Genomic DNA, 19,400 nt, shown 5'->3' with positions numbered 1-19,400 from the left:
CAAGATGGAATTTGCACAGATCTCAAAACAGACCAAGAGCATTTATTCCGAAGAAAGGATTTTATTACCTGACCACCAATCTATTCACATGAAAAGCTTCTTATGACCATAAAAGATTAGACTCTATGAAAGACAGGAGAGTCATGAGACTCAGGAGCTAGGCTGATCCAAAGACTTTTATTATTTGGATTAAAGAAAGAAGACTGGACTGCATAAATAGCTTTCTGGTTGTTTTATTCCATGCTGAATAAGGTCACCAAGGGAGAATAATTTTCACTACCAAAAATTAGCCTAAACCTTAGTTTAATTTGCATGGCTTTCCACCCTAAGTGTGGATCCTGTCAAGCATAAACTATAGTTACCAGACATAATGGATCTTGGCAGGTCAGAAAATTGCAGTTCGGTCTCTATTACACATAAACCACCAATGGAGAAAATGCTACCAGGATTGCCAATAAAATACATAGGAGGATATCCTTACTTATCCTGCAGGCAGAAACACTGACATTGCTTCTGGATGAAATTTAAAGCCTCGTCAGCTTCTAGTAAAATTGTAGGCTGTTCATCAAGGAAAGAGTGGCATATGACCAGACTCTTTGTCTACAGCTAACCGTGCTCAAGGAGCAAGAAAACAATCACCTTCTCTGGAATAAGCTTAAGTTGCTGTAGTGAAAGACGAATGCTCTTTCTCAGACCCCTGGCTTCCTGAAATTCTGGGAATGGTACAACATTCTGCCAATAGTCATTTCTAATACAGATGACCTCTACAGGAAACTGGTTAAGAGTTTTACTCTTCTTTATAGTTGCCAAGTTGTGGGTAATTTTATCAAACAATGGAGTTATTGCAGAGGAAAAATGTTTCCTTTGGATGGTAACTTCTTGGATTCTAGAATCTTCATATGTCAAAAATTCTTAAATGTCTTTCCCTAGAGCCAAGAAAACTATCTATCTCCACAGGAATATACAAACAGACTCTAAAATGGAACTCATCACCTCTGATGAATCTCTTTCACGTCTCCTGAAAATCTTTTCTGTCTTGGTATATCAGTGAATGGTACTACCATCCAGGGGGAGCACAAAAAGACAACAATCAGTACGAAGGGAACATGACCAATCAGAATGGACACTCACCACTGAATTGGAGCAGGATCTTAGAGCCCCACCCCTACTCAAATGGGCTCAGTATTAACTCTTAATTAGGAGGATCGAGGGGCATATTGGCAATTTGGGAATTTCAGGATAAAGGCCTGAGTGGGAGGACCAATAAAGGGGTACTCTGGGAGGTCTTAGGGAGCTTCCATGAAAGTATTTTAATATTTTAACAACCAGGCTTTGGTGCTATCATTCACTTAATTTGGAGCATCCTTGACTTTTTGTTCTGTTTCGTCAGCAATTCAGTTTATCACTAAATCCTTTCAATTCAACCTCCTGGGTTTTCACCACCAGCATCACCCGTATACCAATACACTGGTTGCATTACTGAAGACTTATCATCTGTTGGCTGGATTACTGCAAAACTTCCTATTTGGTATCCCTACTTCCACCTTTGTTCTCCGCCTATCGTTCTACTCACTCTCAGAGGGATTATTCTAAAGAGTCAATTCATAAACATTACTCCAAAGAAGATATGTAAACAGCCAAAAAGTAGATGAGAAAATGCTCAATATCACTGCTAATTAGGAAATGCAAATGAAAACTACAATGAGATAGCATTTCATAACCATTAGGATAGCCATTATTAAATAATCATAATAAAGTAACAAGTATTCATGAGAACAGAAAAACTAGAACTCTCATGAACTGTTGGTGGAATTGTAAAATGGTACAGCTGCTATGGAAAACAGTATGGCATTACTCAAATAATTAAAAATAAAATTACCATATGATCCAGTAATTCCAACTCTGAGTAGACATTAAAAGAAATGAAAATAGAGTCTCAAAGAGATATTTGCACACTCATTTTCGTAGCAGCTTGATTCACGGTAGCCAAAAGGTGGAAGCAACCCAAATGTTCATCAATGGATAAACAGATTAAGAAAATGCGGTATATACAACAGGATATTACTCAGCCTTAAAAATGAAAGTATTCTGAAACAAGCTACAACACAGAAAAACTTTGAAGATACTATACTAAGTGAAATAAATCAGTCACAAAAGACATATTAAAGGATTCCTCTCACATAAGGTACCTAGAGTAGTTAGGGGGCTTCCCAGGCGGCTAAGTGGTAAAGAATTAGACTGCCAAGCAGGAGACATGGGTTTGACCCCTAGGTCAAGACGATCCCCTATAGAAGGATATGGCAACCCACTCCAGTATTCTTGCCTGGGAAACCCCATGGACAGAGAAGCCCGGTGGCTCCTATGGGGTTACAAAGAGTCAAGACACAATTTAGCAACTAAACAGCAGCATCAGAATAGTTAGATTCATAAAAACAGAAAGTGGCATGGTAGTTGCTGGGGCTGGGGGAGGGTAGAATGGGGAGCTACTGTGTAAAAGTCCAGAATTTGAATTTTGTAAGGTGTTAAAGTTTTAGAGATGGATACCCATGGTTGTTTAACATATGAATGTACTTCATGCCACTGAACTGTACACTTATAAGTGATCAAAATGATAAATTTTATGTTATATTTTACCACAAAAAACACATATGTAAAATAAATATATGGCTAATTACTGAGGGAGGGGGAAGAATCAGTTCAATGACATCACTGACCTGGCAATCCCTCAGTGTTGGTGACCAAACTCTTTAATACAAATTAGATTTCCAGGCCCTTATATTTTACTCCTGTCCATCTATCCATATTTGTCACTTGAAACTTGCCATCTCAGCCTCAATTCCAGCCTGGCCAGCTCCATGAAGTTGCCTGTGTATGCTGTGCGCTCTTGCCCAAGGACTTTGTACATGCTATACTCTCTTCCTGGGGTATTCTCCTCCCATTCTAGACATCCACCCCACAATCCAGCTAAATACATTTTATTCATCTTTCAAGTCACAAACCTTATTCTGTTAATTTCAAATTCACTTTAGATATCACTCTCTCCAGAAAGTCTTTCCTGACAAGCTCCTCCCTTCCTATCCAAAGTAAGGCATAGGTGGATCTTCTGCATATTCTCATAGCAACGTGATTGCCTTAGCTGATTAAGAGCATGCATCTCCATGTGGTACACCTGAAACTAATATACTTTTGCAAGTCAACTATACTTCAATTAAAAAACACAATACCATTTATATTAACATCTTCAAAATAAAATACTTAGGTATAAATTCTACAAAATATGTACCAGATCTAAACAAGGAAAACTACAAAACTCTGATGAATGAAATCAGAGAAGAACTAAATCAATGGAGAGATAGTCCATGTTCATAGATAATTGTTAAGATGTCAGTTCTTCCCAACTTGGTCTGGAGATTCAATAGTTACACAAGCTATCTTATGGATATCAACAAAAGGATGCTAAAGCTGACATGGAGAGTCAAAAGACCCAGAACAGCCAGCATGCTACTGAAAAACCACAAAGCTGGAGGACTGACACTATTCAACTTTAAGATTTTCTATAAAATTATAGTAATTAAGACAAAGTGGTACATGAAAGTGTGAAAGAACAGACAATTAGAACAACGGAACAGAATAAAGAGCTAAGAAATACATACCCATAAATACAGTTAACCAACCTTTGACAAAGTAGCAAGGGTAATGCAACACAGCAAAGCCAGCCTCTTCAGCAGGCGGTGCTGGGACAAATGGACATCCACATGCAGAAGAAGAAGAATCTAGACCCAGACCTTACATCTTTCACAAAAATTAACTCAAGGTGGATCATAGGCCTAAAGGTAAAAATAAAACCCCTAGAAGATAATATAACAGAAAACCTAGATGACCTTAGGTATGGTGATGCCTTTTTTGATACAAGACCAAATGTGTGACCTGTGAAAGAAATTAATAGCAAGCTGTACTACATTACAATTAAAAACTACTGCTCTATGAAGGATAATGTCAACGAGAATTAGAAAACAAACAATAGACTGGAAGAAAACATCTGCAAAAAACCACATCTAATAAAGGACTATTCTCCCAAATATACAAAAAGTCATAAAACTCAAGAATAAGAAAGCAAACAACCTAATCAAAAATTGGTCCAAAATCATTAAAACAGACATACAGGTGGCAAACAAGCATCTAAGAAAGTGCTCCATACCACATGTCATCAGAGAAATGCAAATTAAAACAACACTAAACTAGAGATACCATATACCCCTATTAAAATGACCAAAATGTGACAATGCTGACAACATCAAACGGCAATGAGTATGTATAGTAAGAGAACGTATATAGTAGTATGTATAGTAACTCACTGCTGGTATAAATGCCAAATGGTATAATCACTCTGGAAGACAGTTTGGAACTTCTTACAAAGTTAAACATAGTCTTAGCATATGATCCAACAGTCAGACTCCTCATTACTTACTCGAAAATGCTGAAAACTTATGTCTACATAAAAACCTACACACAGATGTTTACAGCAGCTTGATTCATGACTGCCAAAACTTATAAACAACCAAGATGTCAGTCAGTGAGTGAATGGATAAAGAAACTGTAGTACATCCAGTTACATCTATCTAATAATAGAATATTATTCAGTGCCAAAGAGAAATAAGCTATCAAGTCACAAAAAAACTTGGAAGAACCTTAAACACATATTACTAAGTGAAAGAAGTCAATCTGAGAAGGCTATATACTGCATGATTTTATATGACATTCTAGAAAAAGCAAAACTATGGAGACATTAAAAAATCAGTGATAGCCAGGGGAGGAGTAAGGGAGGGAACAAGGGAAGCACAGAGAACAGAGAATGTTTATGGCAGTGAAAACACTCCATATGATACAGCACCGGTAGATATAATACATGTTATTATACATTTCTCCAAACCTAAAGCATAAACAGAATTGAGAGTGAACTGAATAGTGAACTATGCACCCTGAGTGATAATAACATGTCAATATAGGTTCATCAATTGTAACAAATGTACCAGTGTGGTAGAGGATGTCGATATTGGAGGAAGAAGCCATGCATGTGTAGTGGCAGAGGAATAAGGGAAATCTTTGTATTCTCCTCTCAATTTTGTTATGAACCTAAAACTACTGTGAAAAAATAAAGTCTTTAAAATAATTACTTTTAGCCATTTAACTACTGGGAAAACCATAACTTTGACTAGATGGACCTTTGTTGGTAAAGTAATGTCTCTGCTTTTTAATATGCTGCCTAGGTTGATCATAGCTTTTCTTTCAAGGAGCAAATGTCTTTTAATTTCATGGCTTCAAGTCACCATCTGCAGTGATTTTGGAGCCCCCCAAAATAGACAGTTTATCTCAGGCAATAAAGGGAGCATATGGCTTCCCTGATAACTCAGTTGGTAAAGAATCTGCCTGCAATGCAGGAGATGTGGGTTCTATCCCTGGATTGGGAAGATCCCCTGGAGAAGGGAGAGGCTACCCACTCCAGTATTCTGGCCTGGAGATTTCCATGGACTGTATAGTCCATGGGGTCGCAAAGAGTTGGACGCAACTGAATGATTTTCACTTCACTTCAGGATATGAATGAAACCAGAAAGTTCAAAGGAAAGAATACTATGGGGCCTTCCTAGAAGTGTGGGGCATGCTTAGCGACACTGACATATAATTTCATTTTGGCCAAAGTAGTCTTTGGATGTTCACTTTTATTGTCTGAATAAGGGTTGATACATAGAAGTTTAGAGGTAGTAATCATTTCTGAGGATATTTAGGTCAACCCATTCTTATCTACTTATTTCTATTAAAATATGGTTGATTTACAGTTTGTGTTAGTTTGGGTATACAGAAAAGTGATTTAGTTATATATACATATGTATCTTTTTTTTTCCAGATTCTTTTCCCTTATAGGTTATTATAAACTATTGAGTATAGTTCCCTGTGCTATACAGCAGAGCCTTGCTAGCAATCTATTTTATATACAGTAATGTGTATATGTTAGTCCTAAAACTTTGGCCAAAGAAGAGAAGCCACACGTACATTCCACATGAGTGGAATGAGGACCCAACCCCACTACTCTACTTTGCTTGCCTTTTCCTCTGCTACTAGAATTTGAAAAGCTAGAATAATTGAGTTTACAAACAGACCATTCACACTAGAAATTCTACCTCCTTCCCTGTAAGATCCCTTCTGAAAATGTCATACATTTTGGGGGCTTCTAGGGTGCACCCACATAATAGACTGTTCAATAAAGACCACTATGAACATGATTGTACAAATTGGTTGATACTTACTTTTATAGCTTCCTTAGAATGTTTAAGAAGCACCAACTGGAATATAGTACACTCAATTGCTACATAAAAGTAAAAGCAAAATAAAAGTTTCAGGTAAAGCAGAGCCATAAATCTAGGAGTTTAAGCTCCTCTCCTCAGGCCACTGAAAGCCAATTCCGCATTTCCTCTTACTTGCTGACAGCCTCTCGGGCGTTCAAATAGGAAAGAGTTGAAAACCAGGATTTCCGGTCCAATCTAATACTGGACAACACTTAATGGCTTAAGTAGATTAATAATAGTTGTGCTATTGGAATTTTGCCTTTCACCACCTTTCACCGTAAGCTTTGCCTGTACTTGATCTAGAGGGAGGCTGAATGCTGAAGAGTCTTTTACCAGACCTGCTCTCATTCAGCACCCCATCTGGAACTGACAACCCAATTTCGACACCAATCAATCAGTGAGAACTTATTGACTGCTACCATACTCTCCACAGTACCTATGATACTGGCAGAGACTTAGAAGAATTATTAAACTGGTTAACTTTCTCAAAGAAGTTAGAATTGAGTTGGGCTTTTAATATGAACAGACACAGAACAAACAGATCCAAACAAAATCATCATCAGTGGAAAGGGCTCACTTTTAGAAGACCCATGCTGTATGGGCTAAAGGGAAGAGCTCCAGAGAGCAATGAGAGCCGACAGGGTTGTGGAGCCTGTAGTGGAGAGGAAGGGGCTTCCCTGGTGGCTCAGGTGGTAAAGAATCTGCTTGCTAATGCAAGAGACGTGGGTTTGACCCCTGGGTGGGGAACATCCCCTGGAGGAGGAAATGGCAACCCACTCCAATATTCTTGCCTGGAGAATCCCATGGACAGGGGAGCCTGGTGGGCTACCCATGGGGATACAAAGAGTCAGACGTGACTTAGTGACTGAGCACAGCCACGGTGGAGAGGAAGCTCCTCAATATGCCTTGAAGGATGCACAAAATGTGAACAAGAAAACAGCAGAGGGAAGACAGTTCCAGGATAAAGTAACTAAGCAAAGATGAGTTATAGCTGTGGGAGAGCCTTACTAGAGAGTATAGAGTGGGAGCAGTAAGAAATCAGTTTGGTTAGAAAAAGAAAATTGGAAGTAAGAAAGACATAACTGGATATAACATTGGATATAAAATATGAAAATTTATTTTCAAATGTGTCTCTCTCCATTTAATGATAGCTTTCAGATGGCCATAACACTTCTGACATCTGTGGTATCTTGACAAGTTATCTAGCATATAATAAATACTTAAGATATAGTGAATAAATAAATGAACACATAAGTTGATTAAGAGAAAATGTCTCAGTAAATTATACCTAAAATTTGTCAGTCCAAGCATTCTTTTAAATATGAAAAGAAAAAAGTTTTCTGTAAGTATCATGCTACCCTCAACTAAACTTTCACCCAGAGAACAAAGAAACCATTTGTTTCAAAAAAAAAAAAAAAGAGTAAATACACACCACAGATACATCCTAGTGAACAAGATGGACAGGGCTTTATTCTTCTGGAGTTTACAACTAAGTGGAGGTTGGAGTGAGAGAGAAAGATAAATAAGAGGAGGGAGGGAGGGAAGGGAGGGAGGAACAGAAGGTGAGATGCACCAAAAATGCTAGAGAGTGACTAGTGTATATGTGGGTTTGGCTTTAAAGCCAGTAGCCTCATGAAAAGATGCTCATCACTGCTAATTATAGTTCAGTTCAGTCATGTCTGACTCTTTGCAACCTCATGGACTGCAGCATGCCAGGCTTCCATCACCAGAGCTTGCTCAAGCTCATGTCCATCGAGTGGGTGATGCCATCCACCATCCAACTATCTCATCCTCTGTCGTCCCCTTCTCCTGCCTTCAATCTTTCCCAGCATCAGGGTCTTTTCCAGTGAGTCAGTTCTTTGCATCAGGTGGCCAAAAGTATTGGAGTTTCAGCTTCAGTATCAATCCTTCCATTGGATATTCAGGACTGATTTCCTTTAGGAAGAACTGGTTGGATCTCCTGGCAGTCCAAGGGACTCTCAAGAGTCTTCTCCAACACCACAATTTGAAAGCATCAATTCTTAGGCTCTCAACTTTCTTTATAGTCCAACTCTCACATCCATACATGACCACTGGAAAAATCATAGCTTTGACTAGATGGACCTTTGTCACCAAAGTAATGTCTCTGCTTTTTAATATGCTGTCTAGGTTGGCCATAGCTTTTCTTCCAAGGAGCAAGCATCTTTTAATTTCATAGCGGCAGTCACCACCTGCAGTGATTTTGGAGCCCAAGAAAATAAAGTCTGTCACTACTTCCATTATTTCCACATCTATTTCCCATGAAGTGATGGGACCAGATGCCATGATATTCATTTTTTGAATATTGAGTTTTAAGCCAATCTTTTCACTCTCCTCTTTCACTTTCATCAAGAAGCTCTTTAGTTCTTCTTCTCTTTCTGCCATAAGGGTGGTGTCATCTGTGTATCTGAGGTTATTGATAGTTTTCACAGGAACCTTGATTCCAGCTTGTGCTTCATCCAGCCCAGCATTTCTCATGATGTACTCTGCATATAAGTTAAATAAGCAGGATGACAATATACAGCCTTGACACACTCCTTTCCTGATCTGGAACCAGTCTGTTGCTCCATGTCCAGTTCTAACTCTTGCTTCTTGACTTGCATACAGATTTCTCAGGAGGCAGGTAAGGTGGTCTGGTATTCCCATCTCTTTAAGAATTTTCCACAGTTTGTTGAGAAATGAAAATCAAAACTATAATGAGATTTCACTTTATACCAGTCAGAATGGCCTTTATCAAAAAGTCTACAAATAATAAATGCTAGGGAGGATGTGGGGGAAAAGGGACCCCTCCTCCACTATTGATGGGAATATAAATCAGTGCAACCACTATGGAAAACAGTATGGATATTCCTCAGAAAACTAGAGCTGCCATATGATCCAGCAATCCCACTCCTGGACATATACTCGGCTAAAACTATAATTTGAAAAGACACAAGTGCACTATGTTCATAGTTGCACTATCTACGATAGACAAGACATGGAGACAACCTAAAGCTCCATCAACATGAATGGTTAAAGAAGACGTGGTGAATGTAATATTGCATGCTTGCTCGCTAAGCTGCTTCAGTCATGTCCAACTCTCTGCCTATAGTCCATAGGCTGTATGGACTGTAGCCCACCAGGCCCCTTTGTCCATGGGGATTCTCCAGGCAAGAATGGTAGAGTGGGTTGCCATGCCCTCCTCCGGGGATCTTCCTGTCCCAGGGTTCAGCCATTAAAAAGAATGAAATAATGCCATCTGCAGCAACATGGACGGACCTAGACATTATACCAAGTGAAGAAAGTCAGAAAGGGAAAAATAAATATCATATGATAATACTTATATGTGGAATCCAAAATAAGACAAAACTGGTCACAGATACAGAGAACAGAGGTATAGCTGCCAGTGGGAGGGAGGTGAGGGAAGGATGAGGGAAAGATTGGGAGTTCGGGATTAGTAAAAGCAAATTATTACATATAGGAAGAATAACTAACAAGGTCCACTCAATAGCACAGGGAACTATATTTGATTTCCTTTGATAAACTATAATGGAAAGAATGTGAAAATTTTACAAACTGAGTCACTTTGCTATACAGCAGAAATTAAACACAACATGATATATTAACTATACTTCAATGAAATTTTAAAAACAAAAATACAGGGAGTGGCCTGAAAAGACTTCTCTGAAGAGTTGACACTAGAGTTGAAGCCGCAATGACAAAAAGCAGCCAGCCTCACAAAGCGACCTCCAATCAGGGTGAACAGCCACATGCAGAGAAGACAGCGTGTGCTCCAAGCACAGGAGGGAGGCCACTGTGCCTGGGCTATGTGCAGAGCCGAGGATAGAGAAGAGAAGCCTGGGAAAGGAGCAGGGCCAATTCACAGGAGGCCTGGAAGGTTCCAGGCAACCTCCAGCTAAGGACAAAGCGTCAGCAAGCACGGTTACTGAAGAGACAAAAGACATCTCAGGAGCCGCAGGGCATAGTCTCTGTAGGAAATGTCCATTCTCATCAAATTGTCTGTTAGTCTCTGAGCCTGGAGACATGGCTGTGAATTCAGCTCAGATTCAAGATTCTAGGACCATTCCTTGATTTATTTATAGACAATTAAGACTTGTAGCTTGAGGATTCTACTCATTCCTCACCATGGTAAATGTAGAGACTTTTGCCTCTATAAAAATCACTGCAAAACAGTAATTGTCCTTTTTCTGTGGTTAACTGTAACCCAGGCAAAAAGAGTGCCTTCTAAACAGTGCCTCCACTGCACTCCTTCTCTTCTTTCTCCTCCCGTGGCAGCCCAGGGAAGAGTATTCAGAACCGTTCAGTCCGAGCACATGATTCAGTAAAGGTGGCTGCCCCTTCCCGGCCCTGACTCAGCCCAGGGGAGAGCAGAAGCAGAAACTTCCCTTCCAGATGTTCAGTGAGGGGAGAAAGTCACTCCATCCTCCAGGGACAAAACAGTGCTTTGGATTTCAAAGGCGGATGTCCCAGAGGCCCCACCAGACTCACTCCACAAATTTTTGATGAATGACCGTGGCAGGCATCAACTTTGCAGATTAATGACCAAAAGAGTTTAGTTTATGTCTCAGTGGAAGATGATAAATTTTCTCTTGGCTTTGAGAATCTGAGGGATTGAGAAGCCCAGCTAACCACAGCACCTCTGCTTTCGTTCACGATGCTTTACCATGGATCGTTTACTTTCTACATTCCCCTTTCAGTGGGTTTTCATAAATGTAAGCAAAACAGGCAGCACACCTCTTTGTTCTGCTTCTTTCGCAATACGATGGCTACCAAGTGATTAGAAATTGTCTTTGGGTTGGTATAGTTGGTGGAAAATCACTGAGGTTTGTTGTGAAATTCATTCCCAACTCATAACTCAAGTAGACACTGAGTGGCTTGTTTTCCAACTTTAGACTAGGCTGCTTAAGAGTACTTGTGTCAAAGTAAAAATGTAACTCAAGGCCAAACCCCATCTGTGTGTGTGTGCGTGTGTGCATGTGTGCACAAACATATGTGTGTCTTTTACACAGTGTAAAGTTCATACCCAGAAGTAGTAAGGTACAAGCTAAAACCTGAGCTGAGTCAGGATTATGATTATTTTTTTCTACCCTCCCCCATTTCTCCATCTTAACAAGGCCTTATTCTTTCATATCCTGTTAAACATTATGGACAATGTTTCCATGAGAAGAGATATTATTACTTGTCTATCCCCCTCATCATATTTTGCACAAACCATCATATAAATGAACAATCCATCATCTTTATTGAACAATGACAACCTGCCTAGCTCTTTTCTAGGTATTTCTTGGGGATACAAGGACAGAACACGGCATGCTCCCTACCTCACAATCCATCTGAGAGCGTAAGTGGAACTCCACAGAGCACTGCAAGATGATAGGTAAGCAGGAAGGCATGGAAATATCAAAGTACATAGCTAGAATATAGTCTGGAGAGGACTGTGTGAGATGGAGGGCATTTTCACGGGACCTTGATGTATAGGTAGGAGTTAGACAAAATTGCAAAAGCTAGTGAAGTGGATATTCTGTGCTAAGTGCGGTGACATGTGAGGTGAGGGTATGGAAGTAGAGTGTGGGTTTCCAGGTGGGAAGGATTAGATAATAAGGAAACAATACATCACAAGGGCTTGGAACATCAGAAAGAAGAGTTAAACAAAGAAGATGGGTTGTTAAGGGAGGGTAGGTGAGGGTCACAACAATGAAAATAAGAGTTCAATTTCCCAACTACTTGGAATATATTTAAAGAGAAATTGCAGGTAGGTGATGCATATTATGAGTGATACCTATAAACAACTGTCAATTCCACTTTGGCTTCTCACTGAAAGAGTTAAAAACTTAATATTCTTCCATTTTTTTCAGTTAGCATGATAAAAAAAATAAAGACAACCAATCTCAAATAAATGACATTTTAATATGACATTAAAAGATTCCAAAATGAGAGACACCAAGGGAACATTTCATGCAAAAATGGGCTCGATAAAGACAGAAATGGTATGGACCTAACAGAAGCAGAAGATATTAAGAAGAGATGGCAAGAATACACAGAAGAACTGTACAAAAAAGATCTTCACGACCCAGATAATCACGATGGTGTGATCACTGACCTTGAGCCAGACATCCTGGAATGTAAAGTCAAGTGGGCCTTAGAAAGCATCACTACGAACAAAGCTAGTGGAGGTGATGGAATTCCAGTTGAGCTATTCCAAATCCTGAAAGATGATGCTGTGAAAGTGCTGCACTCAATATGCCAGCAAATTTGGAAAACTCAGCAGTGGCCACAGGACTGGAAAAGGTCAGTTTTCATTCCAATCCCAAAGAAAGGCAATGCCAAAGAACACTCAAACTACCGCACAATTGCACTCATCTCACACGCTAGTAAAGTCACGCTCAAAATTCTGCAAGCCAGGCTTCAGCAATATGTGAACTGTGAACTTCCTGATGTTCAAGCTGGTTTTAGAAAAGGCAGAGGAACCAGAGATCAAATTGCCAACGTCCGCTGGATCGTGGAAAAAGCAAGAGAGTTCCAGAAAAACATCTATATCTGCTTTATTGACTATGCCAAAGCTTTTGACTGTGTGGATCACAATAAACTGTGGAAAATTCTGAAAGAGATGGGAATATCAGACCACCTGATCTGCCTCTTGAGAAATCTGTATGCAGTCAGGAAGCAACAGTTACAACTGGACATGGAACAACAGACTGGTTCCAAATAGGAGAAGGAGTATGTCAAGGCTGTATATTGTCACCCTGTTTATTTATCTTATATGCAGAGTACATCATGAGAAATGCTGGACTGGAAGAAACACAAGCTGGAATCAAGATTGCCGGGAGAAATATCAATCACCTCAGATATGCAGATAACACCACCCTTATGGCAGAAAGTGAAGAGGAACTCAAAAGCCTCTTGATGAAAGTGAAAGAGGAGAGTGAAAAAGTTGGCCTAAAGCTCAACATTCAGAAAATGAAGATCATGGCATCCGGTCCCATCACTTCATGGGAAATAGATGGGGAAACAGTGGAAACAGTGTCAGACTTTATTTTTGGGGGCTCCAACATCACTGCAGATGGTGACTGCAGCCATGAAATTAAAAGACGCTTACTCCTTTGGAAGGAAGGTTATGACCAACCTAGATAGCATATTCAAAAGCAGAGACGTTACTTTACCAACAAGGTTCGTCTAGTCAAGGCTATGGTTTTTCCTGTGGTCATGTATGGATGTGAGAGTTGGACTGTGAAGAAGGCTGAGCGCTGAAGAATTGATGCTTTTGAACTGTGGTGTTGGAGAAGACTCTTGAGAGTCCCTTGGACTGCAAGGAGATCCAACCAGTCCATTCTGAAGGAGATCAGCCCTGGGATTTCTTTGGAAGGAATGATGCTAAAGCTGAAACTGCAGTACTTTGGCCACCTCATGCAAAGAGTTGACTCATTGGAAAAGACTCTGATGCTGGGAGGGATTGGGGGCAGGAGAAGGGGACGACAGAGGATGAGATGGCTGGATGGCATCACTGACTCGATGGACGTGAGTCTGAGTGAACTCCAGGAGTTGGTGATGGACAGGGAGGCCTGGCGTGCTGTGATTCATGGGGTCGCAAAGAGTCGGACACGACTGAGCGACTGATCTGATCTGATCTGATCTGAAGTGACATACAAATGATTTTAGAAACATTGCTTCCACTCTGATGTGGAATCAATAAGAACAACACAAAGCTGACTTATATTACAGTCAATGGCCAATGGGAGGGATCATTTATAAAAGGCAGTTAAGGAGAATTTGACTTGCTTTCCTGCATTAAAACAAGACAGGCTCATAAAAGGCACACTCGTTACGAGTAGGATGACTAAGTTTTTTGAGAACCAACCGAGGGTGCATCCATACCAGAACCCGCCCTCAGAATAATCCATAACAAAGTCATTAAACACTGTATAGTTGCTGCTGTTGCTCAGTCGCTAATTCATGTCTGACTCTTTGTGACGCCATAGACTATAGCATGCCAGGCTCCTCTTTCTTCCACTATCTCCCAGAGTTTGCTCAAATTCATACCCACTGAGTTCGTGATATTATTTAATCATCTCATCCTCTGCCGCCTCCTTCTCCTTTTGCTTTCAGTATCTCCCAGCACGAGTGTCTTTTCCAATGTGTTGGCTCTTTGCATCAGTGGACCAAGGTATTGGATACTTTTCTAATCAATATTCAGAGTTGATTTTCTTTAGGATTGACAGGCTTGATCTCCTTACAGTCCAAAGGACCCTCAAGAGTCTTCCCCAACACCACAGTTTGAAAGCATCACCTCTTTGGCTCTCAGCTTTCTTTATGGTCCAACTCTCACATCCATACATGACTGCTGGAAAAACCTTAGCTTTGACTAGATGGACCTTTGTTGGCAAAGTGATGTCTCTGTGTTTTAATATGCTCTTTAGGTTTGTCATAGCTTTTCTTCAAAGGAGCAAGTGTCTTTTAATTCCATGGCTGCAGTCATTGTCTGCAGGGATTTTGGAGCCCAAAATCTGTCACTGCTTTTACTTCTTCCCTATTTGCCATGAAGTGATTACTTTAACATAAAAATATGAAGAATTCATTTGCATTTGAAATCACATATTATTCTATATTATTTACCTTTCATCGACCCAAATCCTATAATTTAACCAAAAAGGAGGACTAGTTAATAGTGGCAGTTAACAATAATTAATCATAAGACTAATAAACATATACGTGGGAAAATTTTAACAATATTTTTATAATGTTTCTTGTCCTCTGATACAGCAATTTATTTTAACTTTTAAACTCTTTATTTGATATTTAAATTTTACTACCTTATCATATTATTCTATAGTCTTAAAATATGTAAATATATGACTTTTTAAAGGGAGAATGAAAATATAAACATATTATCTATATTTAATAAAAAATAACAATGATATATTTTTTAATATGATATAATAGGATATTTTTACTTCTACTATTCCCTTTACAAATAATACTTCTCTGAACTGCCTGTAGCATTTGGGATACCTTCTTCTCCTTCATGCAGTGGTGACTGAATATAGTCAAATGTAAAATTCTCTTTGACTTGCGACTCTGCTCTTATCAAGCCTACAATTTAGTGTTCTAGTGTCAGTCCAATGTGGAGACATCAAACTCAACACCATGTCAGTGAAAGTGCTTCAGCAAGGAACACTTCAGAGTTTACTTACTAGCAAGCACAGGATCTTAAGACTTATAGGAATTCATTTTCTGCTCTCCAAAATTGTTCCTCCACCTTGTATCTACATGCTTATTTTGATAGATCAGCAGTTTGTCAACCAGATAGTTACACGATCATTTATCATAGAGATGGTCCATGTCCATTGTTTATAAAACATTAGGAAGCAAATTAGATGCCATAATAAGTAAATGTCTTTTTCTAGGGGGAAATAGTTTTAAGGCACAGAGATAATTCAAACTGGTGAAATTGCAGTTGGATTCCAAGTAAGTTATAGTTTTAATAAAGAAATTGAGAAAGATGTGTTTGAATTGGCTGTTCACTTGATTCATTTTTGGTTGTTTAGAAGCAGCCTTATTTTCCAAAACTGAGGTTTTTCCTTTGTACGCATTTTTCTCTATACTATACATAACATCAGACAACACAGATAATTCTTTTCTAGGCTCCTTGTGACCTCTTCATAGATTATCAAAGAGCAGAAACACCCTATAAATTTCTGTTTTACTGTAATCCTTTTCTCCATGCTTATCCTTAAAGGATTCCAAATTAGTGAAACATTCTTCTCACCTCATACTCTGAAAATATGAGTTAGAGCAAGGCAACATTTTAACATCTTTTCTGTGGGTATCAATAATTATAGCCATTTTGTAGACACATATCTAAAAAAGTTGTCTCCATTTCTATTAACTCAAATATTTCAAGTGCTTTGGCTTGCTTTGAGGAAGCTGAAAGTGACCTAAATTTCTCATTATGAAGGATTCAAAATCACAGGGAAGCATAGTATTCCCATTTGAGCAGTCTTATAAACAGGGTGGACAGGATATTTAGCTGGTGAGATCATGATGCTGGGAAAGTTGAGGGCAGGAGGAGAAGGGGATGACAGAGGATGAGATGTTTGGATGGCATCACCGAGTTGATAGATGTGAGTTTAAGCAAACTCCAGGAGATGGTGATAGAGAGGATAGCCTGGTGTGCTGTATCCATGGCATCACAAAGATGCGGATACGACTGAGTCACTAAACTGAACTGAAAAACTTCAAAAGTAAATGGCATTTAACAATATTTACATTTGCATTATCTGCCAATATGCAGTGAGTATAGAGTGAAGTATAACTTGCATTTAGATAAGATAACAATCTTTTATGTTTTCTGCAGTTTCATTAAAATCTTCACCAAAATTAAGAAGATCATCTGAAATTTGATTTTTCAAGTCCAAATACTCAAGAATCGGAGGGAAAATTATCTTGTTGCTGTGATTTGAGGGGCCACTTGATCTACTGCAGAAAGCATGGTTATTCAACAGATTTGAAAAAACAGCTCTACTCTCTAGAGGGTCAACATATTTGGTATTCCAAATGTCCCCTTTTGTTAATCCATAGGACATTTAAACCACAAAGTATGCATCAGAAAATACAACTTTAATCAGTTTCATAGAGCAATCATGAGAATAATATGATAATGCAGCTTGTATGTGCAACATACCCAGGATAACTCAGTGGGGCCTATTTTCTGCTAAATGTTGGTACCTTCTTGGAAGATGAAAAAGCTTTGACTGATTTAGAAGTACTTGTATGTCTCATCCCAAAACTGAGATTCAATTTTCTTATGTGCCCCTGCATCTTCTCCATGTCCAATTCCAAATTCTTTTTAATTTTTAAAAATGATATCTACATAGCATGCAAAATACTCTGATTATTTATCAGCCCAATTAAGTGGCATGAGTCTTTTCATCTTTAATTAAAATAAGATCCATGAAAGTGAAAGTGGAGAGTGAAAAAGTTGGCTTAAAGCTCAACATTCAGAAAACAAAGATCATGGCATCCAGTCCCATCACTTCATGGGAAATAGATGGGGAAACAGTGGAAACAGTGTCAGACTTTATTTTGGGGGGCTCCAAAATCACTGCAGGTGGTGACTGCAGCCATGAAATTAAAAGACGCTTACTCCTTGGAAGAAAAGTTATGACCAACCTAGATAGCATATTCAAAAGCAGAGACATTACTTTGCCAACAAAGGTTCGTCTAGTCAAGGCTATGGTTTTTCCAGTGGTCATGTATGGATGTGAGAGTTGGACTGTGAAGAAAGCTGAGCACCAAAGAATTGATGCTTTTGAACTGTGGTGTTGGAGAAGACTCTTGAGAGTCCCTTGGACTGCAAGGAGATCCAACCAGTCCATTCTGAAGGAGATCAGCCCTGGGATTTCTTTGGAAGGAATGATGCTAAAGCTGAAACTCCAGTACTTTGGCCACCTCATGCGAAGAGTTGACTTATTGGAAAAAACTCTGATGTTGGGAGGGATTGGGGGCAGGAGGAGAAGGGGACGACAGAAGATGAGATGGCTGGATGGTATCATTGACTCGATGGACGTGGGTCTGAATCAACTCCGGGAGTTGGTGATGGACAAGGAGGCCTGGCGTGCTGCGATTCATGGGCTCGCAGAGAGTCGGACATGACTGAGTGACTGAACTGAACTGAATTGAACCTTCTTTGAGATGTCTAGGTCATACTAGTATTGGTGCTTGAATCATCTTCATCTTTATGATCTGAATTCTTAGAAAATATGTTCACAATAGTTACATGTAAAAAATTAAACTAATGCCATCTTGATACAAAGCACAATATTTAAGCTACACATTCCACAGACAAAGTCAAATAGATGGATGGTTAATGCTTGCAATCACAATGTAGTGAAGAAGTACGCTTAAGTTGCATCAGTTGGAATGAAACAACAGTGGATGATTCATCAGCGTGAACTTCAAATCATGGTTATAACACAAAGCAGGAAAACAGTGACAGCAACTCCAGAAGGCAGATAATCTATGCTATACCTTCTTTAAGTGAAAAACAGCTTTGCTTCCCGTGACTATCCTTTGAGGCTGCCATATGGATTTTAAACTTTTACACCAACCTTTGGCATTCATCATCAAAGCCCAAGATGTTTCGTATCCCAGGGACAGGATTCCCAGGATGCAGGAGTTTCAGGGCTAACATCATGACAGCAGCAGGCGGTCCAGGACAGTTCAGGCTTGTAGGACGGTGATACCATTCAGTACAAATACTAGCAAAGTTTACAACAAAAAGAATCATCAAACCAATCATCTTCTAAAGACACAATGTATTAATAGATGGAACAGGCTATTTATTTGAAATGCATCTTGGAAGTTATGACCCACATTCAAAAGTGAGTTGAATAAAGAAGAAGATGCCTATCTGAAAACAGTATAAAACTGACCAATTGTGCAAAGGTAAAGACATTTAAGGTGACTCAAAACCTATACAACTGATGGCTGTAGGAGAAAATACGTAGAAGGAACAAACTATGGACCAGCCCACCATTCCGCTGGCCCCTGCCCTGCCCTGTGACTTGTGCTTTTGGAGAGTGTTAAATTATTAAGACCCTGGGGGCTCTCCCTATTCTCTAGCGCCTCTTATTTATATTAGTTTCCTGTTTAATAAAAACTCTGAAAATAAGTCACTGTTATCCATCTGAATGCTTAGTTCCAAAGAATAGCAAGGAGAGATAAGAAAGCCTTCCTCAGTGAGCAATACAAAGAAATAGAGGAAAACAATAGAATGGGAAAGCCTAGAAATCTATTCAAGAAAATTAGAGATACCAAGGAACATTTCATGCAAAGATGAGCACAATAAAGGACAGAAATGGTATGGACCTAACAGAAGCTCAAGAGATTAAGAAGAGTTGGCAAGAATACACAGAAGAACTATACAAAACAGATCTTTATGACCCAGAAAACCAAGATGGTGTGATCACTCACCTAGAGTCAGACAGCCTGGAACACAAGTCAAGTGGGCCTTAGGAAGCATCTCTAAGAACAAAGCTAATGGAG

At 39.3% G+C, this 19,400-nt stretch overlaps 1 protein-coding gene across 1 annotated transcript in view; it reads right to left on the bottom strand.

The window, feature by feature from the left end:
• LRMDA (leucine rich melanocyte differentiation associated) overlaps window positions 1-19,400 on the bottom strand; it is an 864,553-nt gene that overhangs the window by 206,078 nt on the left and 639,075 nt on the right. The window lies entirely within an intron of this gene.

This window comes from Bos taurus, chromosome 28 (assembly GCF_002263795.3).
Source record: "Bos taurus isolate L1 Dominette 01449 registration number 42190680 breed Hereford chromosome 28, ARS-UCD2.0, whole genome shotgun sequence".
Taxonomy (NCBI): Eukaryota; Metazoa; Chordata; class Mammalia; order Artiodactyla; family Bovidae; genus Bos; species Bos taurus.
This window is presented reverse-complemented; position numbering and strand designations above follow the sequence as displayed.